Source organism: Lissotriton vulgaris, chromosome 11 (assembly GCF_964263255.1).
Source record: "Lissotriton vulgaris chromosome 11, aLisVul1.2, whole genome shotgun sequence".
Taxonomy (NCBI): Eukaryota; Metazoa; Chordata; class Amphibia; order Caudata; family Salamandridae; genus Lissotriton; species Lissotriton vulgaris.
The window spans coordinates 766334422-766350115 of NC_141699.1; positions in this window are offsets into that span (position 1 = coordinate 766334422).

Below are 15694 nucleotides of genomic sequence, written 5' to 3' on the forward strand. Positions count from 1 at the left end.
AAGGGGCCAGTCTCAGAGGAACAAATAATGGATGGACAAGAATTTACGGTAATGAACCTATCTAAAAGATTAATTACAAAAACTGAAAAAAATGTGCTTAAGCTAGGTTTGAATTTCTGTCCTGATGCGCCCCTAGATGACACCCAGACAGGTATAGACATGTATCTTTTGGTCCGTAAATTAAAGTTGTTTAAATTACATACCTTGAGAAAGAGAGGACAGAATCCTCCACAAAAAGATAGACCCATGACATCCCTTTCTATTGAAGACTTAAATATCCTGAGATCACATGAGGACTTGGCAGGGGAGGGAGGGTTGACTCTTGACTCCCATGCAGGTAAGGTACATGACACTAGTAACAACACAACAGCTGCTACTGTTGGAATCAATTCAACTAGACCAGTACCAACATATTTTAGAGCCAAATCTAAATACATGCCACAACTCCCTAAAGACAACATTGATGTTTTTCACGAGGCAGTTACCCAAGATATTTTATGTCTACACAATAAACCAAGTGATAGATGTAACCTAGCCAAAACACAGAGTGAAGCCATCACAGCCTTACAAAACAATGAGAGTATTATCATCAAACCGTTCAATAAAGGTGGAAATATCGTTTTATGGGACTACAAACTATATTCACTGACTACCTTAGATAGTGGACAGAAAAAAATACTATTAAATTGGGACGAGCAGCAATTTTTAAAGAATGAGACACTCACCGTATCCAACTTTTACTTTCTTCCCAAGGTGCATAAAGAGTCACACAACCACCAGGCCAAGAACAGTCTCTTTGAGCATGTCTCAATGTATGTAGATCACTTTCTGGCAGGATATGTCAAAGACCTTACATCTTATGTAAGAGATACTAAAGATTTTTTGCAGAAAATTGAAAACATACATTGGGCAAAGATCATTGGCTTGTATGTCTAGATGTGGAAAGTCTTTATACAAACATTAGACACCATGACGGCTTGAGGGCATGTGCACATTTTCTAAAGACTAGCAGTATACACATGTTGGCACATACCCAAATGATAGTACAAATGATTGAGATATGTCTGTTGAAAAATGTTTTCACATTCAATGGTGTATTGTACAAGCAAGTACAGGGGACATCTATGGGCACCTGCTTTACCCCCAGCTATGCCAGTCTGTTGGTAGGTTGGTGGGAGAAGCAGGTGCTCTGGAGTGAGTCCCTTAAACACTGAACCAACAAAGTAAACATATGGCTGAGGTACATAGACAATGTCTTTTTTGTGTGGGAAGGGAGGGAAGATGAATTACTTGAATTTTTGAAAGTATTGAATGAGAACGCAGTTAAACTCAAATTCACCATGCAACATAGCACATAGTAGACTTCCTTGGCATAAGACTATTAAAGAGACCAATAAAGAGAACAGATTGGAAACCAATCTTTACAGGAAATCGACAGCGGGGAATTCCATTTTATACTCAGCAAGTTGTCACCCCCCCCAACTTCAGGTGGAGCATCCCTTTTAGTGAGTTCTCGAGAGCCAAGAGAAACTGTAGCTCGGAGAAGAAATACCTAGCTAATAAGAAAGAGATGAGTAACAGATTTATTGTTTGAGGATACCCCCGCAAGATGCTAGAATTGGATGAGAAAAAAGCAGATGCAATCAAGAGAGATGATGCCCTATACAAAGCACCTAGAATTAGAAAAGGAATCATTGATAATACTGATAACCACATAAAACACTCAATCTGCACAATTCAGTCACATAATCAAAAAGAGATGGGGCATTCTGACACACAATTCGATCCTCAAAGATAAGTTGGGGTGCTATCTCTCTATTACCTATAGAAAGGGACCCTCTATCAAGGACAGGCTGGTTAGAAGCCATATGTTACAACATAAGACCACATGGCTAGAGAAAACTGCAGGATTCCAGAAATGCAGCAAATGTAAAGCCTGCAGTAACAGCACAAATGTATAGAAAGTAACACACCAGAGAACGAACCGCGAGTGGCGCATAAAATAGAACATAACTTGCTGCACTGAACTTACAATTTACGTGATCACATGCCCTTGTGAAATGTGGTACGTGGGGTCTACTACCTTCCCAGTGACGAAAAGGATCTTAGAGCATTGACGGGCTTTCACCAACAAGAATTTTAGCTATAGCACAGCAAGACACTTCAGCCAGGCACCCAACAGTGATTGGACCTTAGCCAAATACTTTGCACTGGACACCATCCCTAAGAACTCCATAGGGGTAAACCAGGTCCAGGACTTACGTAGAGCAGAGTCTAGATTTATTCTCCAAGCTGGTAGCGTCTTCCCCTTTGGTATGAATAATGATGAGGACATGTTTGTACACCTGTAATCAAATACTCCCCTTAAATCCTCTTAGGAACTGGAGTGATATATAAAGAATATTCTTGTTGATTTTAAAATGTCACTGTATTTTAATTTGATTGGATATTGTTATAATCATCAATTTCTAGTGTTTTCCTAACTTTTGTTTTTGTAATTTGTACAAATGTTTTGAATTCTTACGGCCACATGCATCATTGCACCCGTTTGCGATTCCTAAATTGCGAAAATTAGGGAATCGCAATTTAGAAATCACAAACGGCATTGCATGAATAATTCGGAAATATTTTTGTGATTTCTTAGTTTTCCTTAATTGTGATTCACATTTTGCGAATCGCAATTAAGGAAAACCTTCCCATTGATTCCTATGGTCCTTTTGGCCCATAGGAATCAATGGGAAGGCATTAACATTTTGGGATTTTCATTTTCCGAATCGCAATTTGTTAATGCATTTCAAGGGTGCTGAGGGGGTCCAAAGGACCCTCCCTGCACCCTTGAAATGTTTTTGTAAGTGCAAGTTTCACACACACATATCCAAAGGACATGTGTGTGTGTAACATGACACTTTCAAAAATGCATTTTTGATCACTTTTGAAAGAACTCGTAAATTAACACGAGGTTCAATCTCATTTTAATTTGCTCCCCCTGTTTGCGAATTCGCATTTTTTAAAACATTCATGCATTGCATTTTTAGAAATCGGAAAAATTGCGATTTCTACACAATTGTTTAATGCATCCCAAAAAGTGATTTTGGAATCGGAAACGGACGAATTTTGCGATTCGCACCGTTTGCGACTCCAAAATCGCTTGATGCATGTGGCTGTTAGTAATTTTAATTAGTGCAGGCTAAGACATAACTCCTAGAATAAAGTCTGTAAAAGTAATACATTAATTTGTCAAAAAGGTGGAGCTGATGATCATCCTATGTGGTTTCATGTAACAGGTTTTAGCTGGTACTGATATTTAAGTTTGAACATTCAGGAAGTTACACATGCGTTGAATAATTTTGTCTCTTCACTCTCTCCTTTACAGATTGCCTAAATGAAATGAGAGATTGCCTGTACCACTGTTAGAAAATATGAGCACGGAGTAACGGTATTTGTTCCAGCACTCACTCTCTCCTTTTGTAGTGACACTTTTGGTTATTGAGGTTCTATTGGTTTTTCCGCACTTAGGGGGTACTACACCCACATGAATAATGTGACATGACACTACTTAATCCAGTGGTCACAACAAATGTAAGTACTTGACCCAGGAGCTGCATGACTACACTATCATGTTCTATTGTGAAGAGACATCCGTAAAATATATTTTTGTATATATTTTTGAAAATATTCCATGAGTTTGAAAATTACCTAAGTTTCTGAAACATTTCAAAATTCAAAACACATAGCACTAGCGCCAAACTTGCTCCCGTATACTGTTAAAAATGCGCTGACACCATATTGACAGGTGATAATTAAACCGTATCAACTTGGTGACCTGATTAAAATGTATATTTGAACATATGTGGAAATAATGGTTTGAAAAAACTATAACTTTTGGTTGACATTGGAACAATGAAAAAAAAAACATGCTTGTCCTAAATTAATTGTCAGTAAAACATGCACTTATATGTATTTTGGTTAATTTAGGTTTAATATTATTCATTTTTTTGTAAGGAAAACAAATGTTTCATTCATACTGTTTTAGGCTAAACCTTGATAGTTAAATGCATAGTCTTAAATTCATTTTCATAGCGTCGTGTGGGACGTCCATTGTATAAAAAATGTAAAACTCCAAACTGTGGTCATGTGACCAAGAGCTTGTGTGCTCCAAACGTGTCTGTCTTTTGGCCGAAAATAAAGCGATTTGGGTGTTACCTCGACCGGTGTTGCTCGTACTTAATAAAAATTGGTAAGCGTGGTGGTGTATATATATATGTGTCATGAGTGATGTAATATGTGATGTCATCAGCAGTGCATTGCACGCGCAAGTTATAGTGAGTCCAACTAACTATAACGTGGGAATTTCAATGGTTTTATATCAGTAAAATTTCCAGCTAACTATAACTGGTGTGAAACCTATGGTTTTTTCAGTGAATTTAATAGGTTTTTTAAATGCTAATTCCTAACTATAACCGATGTGAAACCTATGGTTTTTTCAGTGAATTTCATAGGTTTTTTAAATGCTAATTCCTAACTATAACTGGTGTGAAACCTATGGTTTTTTCAGTGAATTTCATAGGTTTTTTTAATGCTAATTCCTAACTATAAGTCTCACTTTATAAATAAGACTGTTAGCACTCTAGTTGTTCTTTAGAACACTCTGGTACATTCTGTCATTGGGCTACAGTTGGGCTACATCTAGTTGAAATTTGGGCTACATTTACATTTTTTGGTCTCTGGTGGCCATCTTTGGGCTACATTGGGCTACATTGGACTACATTTGGGTTACATTTTGGCATTTTGGCATATATATATAGCCCAATGTAGCACAATATATATTTTATCAAAGTTAATTTTCGTAAAAACCACTTAAGAATAGGGCTACCAGTCCCTACAATTTTTCCCATTTTTAATTTTTTATTTTTTGCTTTGGAGCGCTCCCGGTGCGCTTCCCGGGGAGCGCCCCGAAAAGCGTACTTTTATAAAGCGCCCCCGGGCGCGCTCCGAGGAGCGTCCCGTAAGCGCCAATATCGCGAACGAAAACATGATCATGACGTATCGCGTAGCCGCGTCCGCGTGATACGCACGGCGTAAGCGCACCCGGAAGTACTCGAGCGAATACGATCGCGCAACGTAAACATCCGACGCGCTTACGCTACGCGACCCGAAGCGCCCCCGGGCGTGCCCCGGGGCGCGTAGCGTAAGCGCGTCGGGTCATGTGACCTGAAAATAACACTTTTCATTGGTTCATAACAGTTTTAGTTTCATAATGATGAAGCCCCTGGTCTTGTGACCTGAAAATAACACTTCTCATTGGTTCAGGACAGTTTTTTTTCTAAATGATGAAAGACCCCACCTTTTTTCCTTATTCTGACTTTGTCCTTTGACTGAGGAAGACCTGTTTGTACATCTCTGTACCTTTTTGATATTAATAATGGCTTCAGTAGCAGCAGCAGCTGGTGCATCTGCCCCACCACCACCACCACAACCACCAAGAGGACCACCTCAAGATTATATTGGTGGTCAAGAACAGGAGGAGGAGGAAGAGGAAGAGGAGGAGGGGAGGAGAAGATGGCTGCCTGAAGAAAATACCCCATACAAACCCAAGCCACACATTGTATGGGAGTTTTTTTCAATCCCAGAGGGCAAGAAAAAAGTGAATGCGCCCAAGGTAACTTGCCTAATCTGCAATGATGAACTTTCACGGGGCAACCCAAACAAAAAATATTCATTTGGTAACTATACCATGATTCGTCATATGACCAGAAAGCACCCAAACAACTACTCTTGTGCTGAGTTCAGGGAACTGGCCAGTAACCACCCCCAGTCGTCAAGGACCACCTCCCAAACAAACCAACCCACTTCATCGGGACCAGAAACATCCGAGATGATGCCTTGCATTCAGCCAAGATTTGCTGATTTTAAAATCACTTGTTCTGCATGTGGCAAGCGTATCGCCTATGGTGAAAAAAGCGTTAAGCTCATCGTCCTTGCAGGTGATAATCACAAGTGCCCCAAAAAGAAGTAATTTTTTGGGTTTTTTATTTTTTTGCTCCAGTTGAGCCAGTTTCAATTCCCTTTTTTTGTTTCTCCCCCTAAAAAAATACAAAAAAAATATAAAACTGTTTTGAAAAGCCAAAAAAAGTTCAAAAAGTTCAAAAAACACAAAAAAAATATAAAACAACAAAAAGAAGAAAAAAAAAGTTCTTTTTAGAACTACCTCCAATTTCTAAATAAAGGCTTTTTTTTTTATAAACTGTCATCTTTTTCCCTCATTTTACGCTCCCCGGTGCGCTACCTGGTGCGCGTACCGGGCGCTTCCCCCGCGCAAAACGAAAAAAAAAAATATTTTAAATGCCCCGCAGGGCCCTTTTATAGCCCCCACATCAAACCTAGGGGGTCAAGGGGGGGTCTACCCTGCCCCCTTATGGTCATTTCCCTCTTTGTTTTGCCCACCTCTCGTGTCTCGATCCTACCGAGACACAAGATGGCGGCCGCTCCGGACTGTTTAGAATGTTTACAGACAACTGAGAGCCAATCAGCTTTCTGCGCGCAAGTCGCGTGGCGCGCCTGGAGCGCTCTCCGGTGCGCGCACCGGAGAGCGCCTATAGATATATATATTTTTTTGAACCTAAATTACTCAAAATCCACTGGAGCACATATCTTGAGACATAGCAAAGGCACATCGGGCTACCAGTCCCTACAATTTTGCCAAGTTTGATGGAAATCCATTCAGCCGTTCGGGCTAAAAGTGAAATCGACCGCCCTATGGAAATTAACATGGGGAAAACGTGTTTTGGGACCCCCCTTTTATCTCGCCCCCGCTTGACGTATCCCCCCCAAACTTTCAAGGAAGAACCGGAGCTCGACGAGGCCATTTTCAGGAAATTTTCAGGCAGATTCGTCAACCGGTGCCAAAGTTATTCCAAATAGAATTTTGAGATTTAACATTGAAAAAAATCCTAACTATAACTACCTACTGGCGACTGCCAGTAGGTAATATATATATATATATATATATATATATATATATATATATATATATATATATATATATATATATATATATATATATATATATATATATACATTTTTTTCGTTTATTTTTTTTTAACATTTGTAGAGTGCCTGGCCACCCTTAGGCATCCCCGCGCTATTTGACTACAAATAAGGATCCAGCCTACGAACAACCTTATTGAGGAAGAATCTGGAAGAGCCATGTTTTCAACTGTTTCCGGAAGGATAGGTGGTTGACAGTTGCACGCAGTTGCTCCGGAAGGGAGTTCCATAGCCTAGCTGCATTGAAAGAGAACATCCGACCCCCTGATTGGGCTCTCTTTATTTTGGGGATTGATGCCCGCAGCTTGTTCCCTGATCTGAGACATCTTGATGGCTGGTAGAATTTTATAAGATGCTGATTTTATCTTGGGGCCTGTCTCCCAAAGGGTTTTGTGTGCTATACCTAAAGCTTTAAATTTAATCTGTTCTGCGATTGGCAGCCAATGAAGTTTCCTCAGTGTAGGTTTCACAGAGTGGCGGTGGGGGGTGTGGTGGAGTAGCCTAGCTGCACAATTCTGCACCAACTGCAACTTCCTTATAGTTGCCTCTGTAATGGTAGGGCTTTTCGTAGCATTCTGATGATTCCAAAGTAGCCTTCTGCCAACTTAATAGCATGGCTCCTGAAATTGAGGGATTTATCTAGCCAGACGCCTAAACTCTTTATCTGCTCTTTCAGGGTTGGAGGTGGTCCCAAGCATTTTGCCCAGATTAGTCCTGTTTTATCCCTTGGTGGACCTGGATGGTTATTCAGGATCATAAGCTCCGTTTTGTCTCCATTAGGTTTGAGACAAGGCTGATTCATCCAGGTCGCTACCGCTTCCATATATGGTTCCAGATGAATTGGTTTACTCTTTGGATGCTTTAGCGCTACCACCAATTGAGTGTCGTCAGCACGGGTAAAGATTTGGATCCTGTGGGGGATGACTACCTCTGCCAGGGGTTTAAGATATCAGTGAACAGGGTCGGGCTCAATGATGAGCCCTGGGGGACTATCCAAGTAAGATGCCAGCTTTTGAAAATGCAATTCCCCTCAAACACCTGGAATGATCTCTCTTGAAGAAAGGATTCAATCCAGAATATAATTTTGCCGGACACTCCCACCCTTCTGAGCCTGTCAATCAAGATGTTATGGTTGACAGAATCATTATTTTTATTAATTTATTTTTTATTTTTATTGCAAACAAGTCAAATTAATAGAATCTTTTCTTAGCTGTGAGATACATAAATTTCCAGTATATAACAGAGCATAGCATTTTTTTATAGCATAACCAAGATAAGTCTGATCAGCAAATAGAGCAAAGAAAAATCCAGCTATTGAAATAAAAAATGAGATTTAACACAGATTACATAGAATATACTACCCACTCGGTTCCCCTTGAATCCATTGTTGAAGCGGCGCCCATATTTTCCTCCCCAATTGTTTTTTTTTAGCCCTTTTTTTGCATAAATAGCCAATTCAAAATTAAACATAGCTAAAAGGCGAGCCCTCCACATAAAAAAGGAAGGTGGGTCCGGGCTAATCCATTCTTCGGCGATACATGCACGTAGCACAGACATCATAATAAATATCAAAGACCGTTGTTCATTTTCAAGAGAGTTTGAAGATAACCCTATTAAGATCAACTCCGGAGTTAAAGTTACTGTAGTTCCTAATATAACAAAAAGAAAGTTCTGAATTTCGGAGAGTAATACAGTCAACTTGGAACAAGAGAACATATGTATTGCATCTGCACCTATCAAAGTACAACGATTACAGCGTATACCTGCAGTTGCTCCCCATTTCATAACTTTAGCTGGTGTATAGTAAAGATCAAACAGTACCATGTAGTGCTGTGTGCGTGATCGCCCAGAAATAGAATTAGCTAGCCCAATGGATTCCTCAATCAGAACATTGTCCACCCCCAGTTTCTCAGACCATTTCTGTTGAGTCACAGATAAGTCATCTGGGAGCAGAGAAATGAGTAAATTATAAAGGTATGCAATCTTTCCTTTTGAGTAAAGACTATCTATCAGTAAAAAGTTTTGAAACCCCTGTCGGTCACGAGATGATATTGAACTTAAGAAGCTATGTAGTTGAAGGTATTTAAAGTAATCCCGCCTCGTGAGATTAAACTTAGATTGAAGTCCTGAAAATGTAATTATACAATTATCATTCCATAAATCACCAAGACAGGTAATGCCATTATTCAGCCATCTTTTCATAGTATAGTCTCTGAATACAGGGGGGAAAAAATGTGGTGAAGTTAAAGGAGTATAGCACAACAGTTATGGAATCCCTGCAAACCTCCTAATGATCTTCCATGCCCTATATGCTGCAGTTAAAATCTTACATTTTGTTTTTTTGTAGTAACTCAGCTCTATAATTTTTAGCAAATAGCCATGAGCTTCGATACCTAGTGCAAATTCATAGATAGATGGAGTATGTGCTGGTGACATCGGAGCTTTAGCGCCTATTATTAGGGGGGACATAAATTGTAATACGGCTGCCACATAGTAAAACAAAAAGTGTGGAATGCCCCACCCTCCTCTAGACTTTGATAGAATCATTTTTTTGTAAGCTCTCCGATTGCCCCTGTAGCCCCATAAGAATCTCACTGCCATCTTTTCCATTTGTTTAAAAAAATCTAAGTGAAAGTCAAGCGGCACTGTTCTAAATAAGTATAAAAAGTTTGGAAAAATTAAAAATTTTAAGACATTGTTCCTCCCATATAAAGATAAGTGTAAATGATCAACTTGTTCAAGAGTGGAATTAGCCTTCTTCAAAATTGGAATGTAATTAAGTTTAGGAATGTTAGAAATTGGGGCTGTTAACTTGATTCCCAGATACATTGCTTCGGAAACTATATTGAGTCGGGGCGGGGGGTTTTGGCCAACAAAAAGTGTTTGTGTCTTGGATAAATTTAATTTATATCCTGAGAAGGACCCAAAGGTGGCTGCCAGCTCCTCAATCTTAGGGAGGGCTTTATCAATATCTGTTGTTACCACCACCACGTTGTCTGCATACGCCAGTGCTCTATAACTAACTCCTGCAACCTCTACTGGAGTTATACCCTCATCGTGATTTAATTCATTGAGAAAAGTATCTATATAGATGGCGAAGAAGAGTGGAGAGGTCAGGCACCCTTGTCGGGTTCCTCGTTGGATAGAAAACAAAGAAGATTTATTAGCCCCCAGTTTGACTCAAGATGTTGGATTTTGATAAAGGGCTGTTATTATACCTGGGCCGAATCCCTTCAAATTAAGTAGATCCCAAAGGTAGGGCCAGGCCACCCTATCGAATGCCTTCTCTGCATCCAATAGGGTGACCCCGATAGATGTTCTAGTGGATTCCGCCCAATCCTTCAGAGCAATGACTCTCCGAATATGATCTGACGTATCTCTATACGGAATAAATCCATGCTGCCATCGGGATACAATTGTAGATATAATTTGTGATAGTGGAGAGGCTAACATTTTTGGATATACCTTGCTATCGGCATTAATTAATGAAATCGGCCTATATGATGCCGGATTTAGTGGGTTTTTATCTTTTTTAAGGAATTCCATAATTATAGATTGGCCCCAGGAGGATGGTGGTACCCCTCTCTGTGCCTCCAGAAAAGTAATCAGGATATCTTGTTTTAATACATTCCTGAATCCCTTGTAGAATTCCAACAGAATCCCATCGGGTCCCATAGCTTTTCCTATGGCTAATGACAGTAAAGCTTTCTCAATTTCCTCCCATGTAATATCTGCTTCCAAAACCTGCATTTGAACATTAGAGAGACGCAAGGAATGATTTATCATCCCAAAATTCATAAAAAGGTCTGAGGAGTAGGGTATAGAGTCATGCTGATAAAGTTTGAGATAAAACTGCCGGAAAACTTCTAGAATTAACTCAGGTTTGTTATGTATCTGACCGGCCTTATCCTGTAATGAGTCAATGATGTTAAAAACCTCTTTCTGTCTGATTTTTTGGGCCAATATCCTTCCTGAATTCTCACCCATTTCATATAGCTGCGAACGAAAAGTTGCCAGCTTTTCTGCTAATTTAGACACACATATTTTGTAAAACCGTGCTTTATAGATAGCTAGATTAGTTTCAATATACCTTGTCTCCTGTGAGAGGGCAATTGCTGTTGCTAACTTCTTCTCCCAATCCAGTACATCCTTATAATTGGCATCCATTTTCTGCTGTATAATTTTTTGTTTCTTGATAACATGGGATACCGATTCCCCACGTATCCGTGCTTTAAAAGCATCCCACACAGAATCGAATGCAGAGCTCAGGTCGAGTAAACTCACTGCTACAGTCCCTCCTTGATCAAGAATTTTTCTGGATTCCTCCACGACCGCCAACAGAGCTGTCTCTGTCCCATGATAGGTACATAGATAGATAGATAGATAGATAGATAGATAGATAGATAGATAGATATATTTTTATATATATATATATATATATATATATATATATATATATATATATATATATTACCTACTGGTGGTCGCCAGTAGGTAGTTATAGTTAGGATTATTTTGTATAGGGAATCCGCAACATTCTATTGGGAATAACTTTGGCGCCGGTTGAGGGATCTGCCTGAAATTTTCCTTGAATTTGCCTCGCGGCGCTCCGCTCCTTCCCTGAAAGTTTAGGGGATATTCGTAAAAAGCGGGGGCCGAGATAAAGGGGGGTCCAAAACGTGTTTTCCCCCATGTTAATTTCCATAGGGCGGTTGGACTCACTTTTAGCCCGAACGGCTAAATGGATTTCCACCAAACTTGGCAAAATTGTAGGGACTGGTAGCCCGATGTGCCTTTGCTATGTCTCAAGATATGTGCTCCAGTGGATTTTGAGTAATTTAGGTTAAAAAAAATATATATATCTATAAGCGCGCTCCGGTACGCGCACCGGGGCGCGCACCGGGCACGCTACGCGAGTTCACGAGCGGAAAGCTGATTGGCTCTTGGGTGTCTGTCAACATTCCAAACAGTCCGGAGCGGCCGCCATCTTGTGTCTCGGTAGGATCGAGACACAAGAGGTGGAAAAAACAAAGGGGGAAATGACCAAAAGGGGGCAGGGTAGACCCCCCTGACCCCCTAAGTTTGATGTGGGGGGAGCGGCCGGTACGCGCACCGGGGAGCGTACCATGGGAAAAACCCAGTAAAACAGTAACATAATAATTTAAAGTGCTTAGAGGTAGGGTAGCTTTGAATAGAGTTGTTGTGTTGTGTGGGTGATGTAAGTACCAACATGTAGGCACCAATGCAGAGTCTTATATTTAATGTACACCGTCTCCTCTGTAGATATCTTTCATGTTGTTACAGAAGTTATTGTGGTATATGGAATCCATACCATAGTCTGTCAGGAAAGCAGAAACAGATCCTTTAAGCACTCCCTGAGAAGGCCTAGTGATCATGGGTAGTCTATCCTGCTCCCTTATGATGTTTTCAAGTATTACATTTTACTCTCTTCTGGATCTACACAAAATTGGCGGTGATATGGTGCATTAGAGACAGACAGTGAGAGAAAGGAGGCAGGAGATGAAAAAGAGATGTCAAATACACATTAGAGATAATATAGTGGGAGAAAGGAAGTAACTCTGAGCAAACTTACTATGTAACACAAAAAAGTTGCACAGTATACTATAAGTCTCACTTTATATTATAATCATTTTGGTACTACTTCATGAATTACATATAAAAATGAATAATGTCTCAAACAATTTTTAATTATTCAATATAAATGTATTTTTCAGTATTTTCAAAATATACGCCTTTGTTATGTTATGTTATGTTACGTATCTCTTATATAGCGCATGGCTACCCCAGCAACGAGGCGTCCCAGCGCTTGCAGACAGGTCCAATCACATAACAGCCGTAGGAATGCGGCAGGATATCGATACACCGCGGAACCCTAAATCGAAGAAAACAGCCAAGTTTTTACTTGTTTTCGAAATTGTAGGTGGTTTGTGATGGAACGTACACCTAGAGGAATAGAGTTCCAGAGTTTTGGGGCCCGAAACCTAAAGGAGCGGCCACCAGCTCTACACCTCCGAATCTTGATGGTACAGGCAAGGAAGAGGTCCGCAGACCGGAGTGCACGCTGTGGAACATAGAAGGAACAGATTCCTTGCAAGATTTTAGGACCTCGACAATGTAACATTCTATGCATAACACACAGGGTCTTAAATTGAATGCGTTGTTTTACGGGCAGCCAATGGAGCCTGCGCAAAACCTGAGAGGTATGGCAGCATCTTGGTAAGCCGAACATGGTCCGAGCTGCCGCATTCTGAGCTTTCTGTAGTCTATTGATGACTGTCAGATTGGACCCAAGCATTAATACATTGCAATAGTCCAGATGGGATAGGACCATAGCCTGAACAATTGTCTGACGGGTGGAAGATTCAAAGAAGCCAAGAATGGGTTTCAGAGAGCGCAGGCGGCCATAGCAAGTACCAGCTATCCTCTTCGCATGGGAATCCAGGGTGAGAGCATCATCTAAGATCACACCTAGATTCTTAACTTCCTTCTTGGGCATAGGCGGTGAACCCAATGTAGGGGGCCACCACCGCTCGTCCCACTTTTGAGTGTCCGGACCAACCAGGAGGACTTCAGTCTTAGATGAATTTAACTGAAGACAGTTCTCCGTAAGCCAGCTGGAAATGGCCACGATATCCTCTTGGAATTTGGCTTGATCACCAACGATGTTATTAGAAAAGGTGAAGATCAGCTGTGTATCGTCCGCATAGGATATTAGTTCGATGTTACGTTCCCTGGCCAAAGTGGCCAGGGGGCGGACATACACATTAAACAGCGTGGGGCTGAGGGCAGAGCCCTGAGGAACACCACAGCCCAATGGAAAACTGCCGGATGAGTATGGGGGGGCATGAACCTGGAAGGAACGGTCAGATAGAAATGACACAAACCAGTCCAGAGCATCCTCTCTGACACCTATCTCCCATAGCCTCTTGACTAGGATCCCATGGGAGACGGTGTCGAACGCCGCACTCAAATCTAGCAGCACCACAGCTGAGGTGTCACCCCTGTCTTGTGCCACCCTTAGATGTTCTGTGACGGCCAGTAAGGCTGACTCCGTGCTATGTTTGGCACGGAATCCGTTCTGAGACTCCTCCAAGATCCCATTAGTCTCCAGAAAATCCGTCAGAGTAGAATTGACGTGTGCCTCCATTACTTTGGCCAAGTAAGGAAGCAGCGAGATAGGCCGGAAACTTTCTGGCTTAGAGGGGTCCAGGGTGGGTTTTTTTAACAAGGGGACCACTTTGGCATGTTTCCACGATTTCGGGATGGTAGCTGATTGCAGAGATTTATTAATCAGTTTTTGTCCTTCTGCCAAGATAGATTCCGGAAACAGTCTAAACATCTCGGGTTTGACAGGATCTTCCGGGGACCCCGACTTGATTCTTGAAGTTAGGGGTTCCATATCTGTCTGAGAGATGAGTGGGAGTGTTAGGAGAGAATAGGGAGGGCTCAATGAGTCCGTAGTAGGTGGTCTGTAGGTCATAGATGGTTCTCCAGAGTTAAATGTATTATAAATCCCTTGTACTTTATTAATAAAGAAGTGAGCCAGCTCTTCGCAATGTGAGTCAGATACTATGGTGCTATTAGTCCCCACGGGGGATGTAGTAAGCTCCTTCACTAACGAAAAGATAGTTTTTGTGAGATTTGTGCTGGCATTGATCAGATCAGTATAATAACTAGCCTTGGTCTTTTTTATCAACTTGTGGTAGGCTTTTGTAGCAATTCTGAAATTGGACTTGGCTACCAAATCATATGATCTTCTCCAGATACGTTCAAGTACCTTACACTCCTTTTTTTTTAGTACAAGCGCCTCACAGTACCATAACTGGGACTGCTTACGTTTAGGTCTTGACATTTTCCTGGGTATGAAATGATCTAGAGACTCATTGATCCATTCTCTATAGGCTAAATCCGCCTCATCCAGATTAATAGGCCAGGCAGGTCGGGACTTAGTTAATCTAGCCTCGAATAGTGCCCCATCAAGTTTGTGCCATGCACGTCTCAGAAAAGGAGGAGGAGGCTTTCCCCCAGGGCCAGCTGGAATCCTAACAGCGATCTGTACCAAAAAATGGTCCGTCCAGCTAAGAGGACTAGGAGTGGAAACTGAAATTTCCTGAATGTTCGAAAACACCGGGTCCAGTAAGTGGCCTGCTAGATGGGAGGGTCCTACCACCAGCTGACGTAATTGGCACGCTTCCATATCCCCTAGAAACTTCAGTATTGCTGGGGAGAGACTAGACTCCAGATGTAAATTGAGGTCCCCCAGGACACTGAAGTTAGCTGACTGTAAAATGAAGGCAGAGACATTAGAAACCAATGATTCCTGAAATGTACTCGCTAGCCCGGGAGGCCGATAAATCAGCACGCCCGTGAAAGTGAAGGTATCTGAGACCTTCAACTTAAAAAGTGTGCTCTCACAGTTGGCTATCTCTGTAGGGGAGAGAGTGCAAGAATAGATGTCTTTAAATATCACCGCCAATCCCCCTCCCCTGCCCTTAAATCTATTCTGAGTTAGAATGAGATAGTTAGAAGGGAGGGCTAATGCAGTGATGGCCAGTGTGTCGTTCGTCAGCCATGTCTCTGTTAGGACTAGCAGGTCCGGGGAGTGTGAAATCCCCAGCAGCAATTC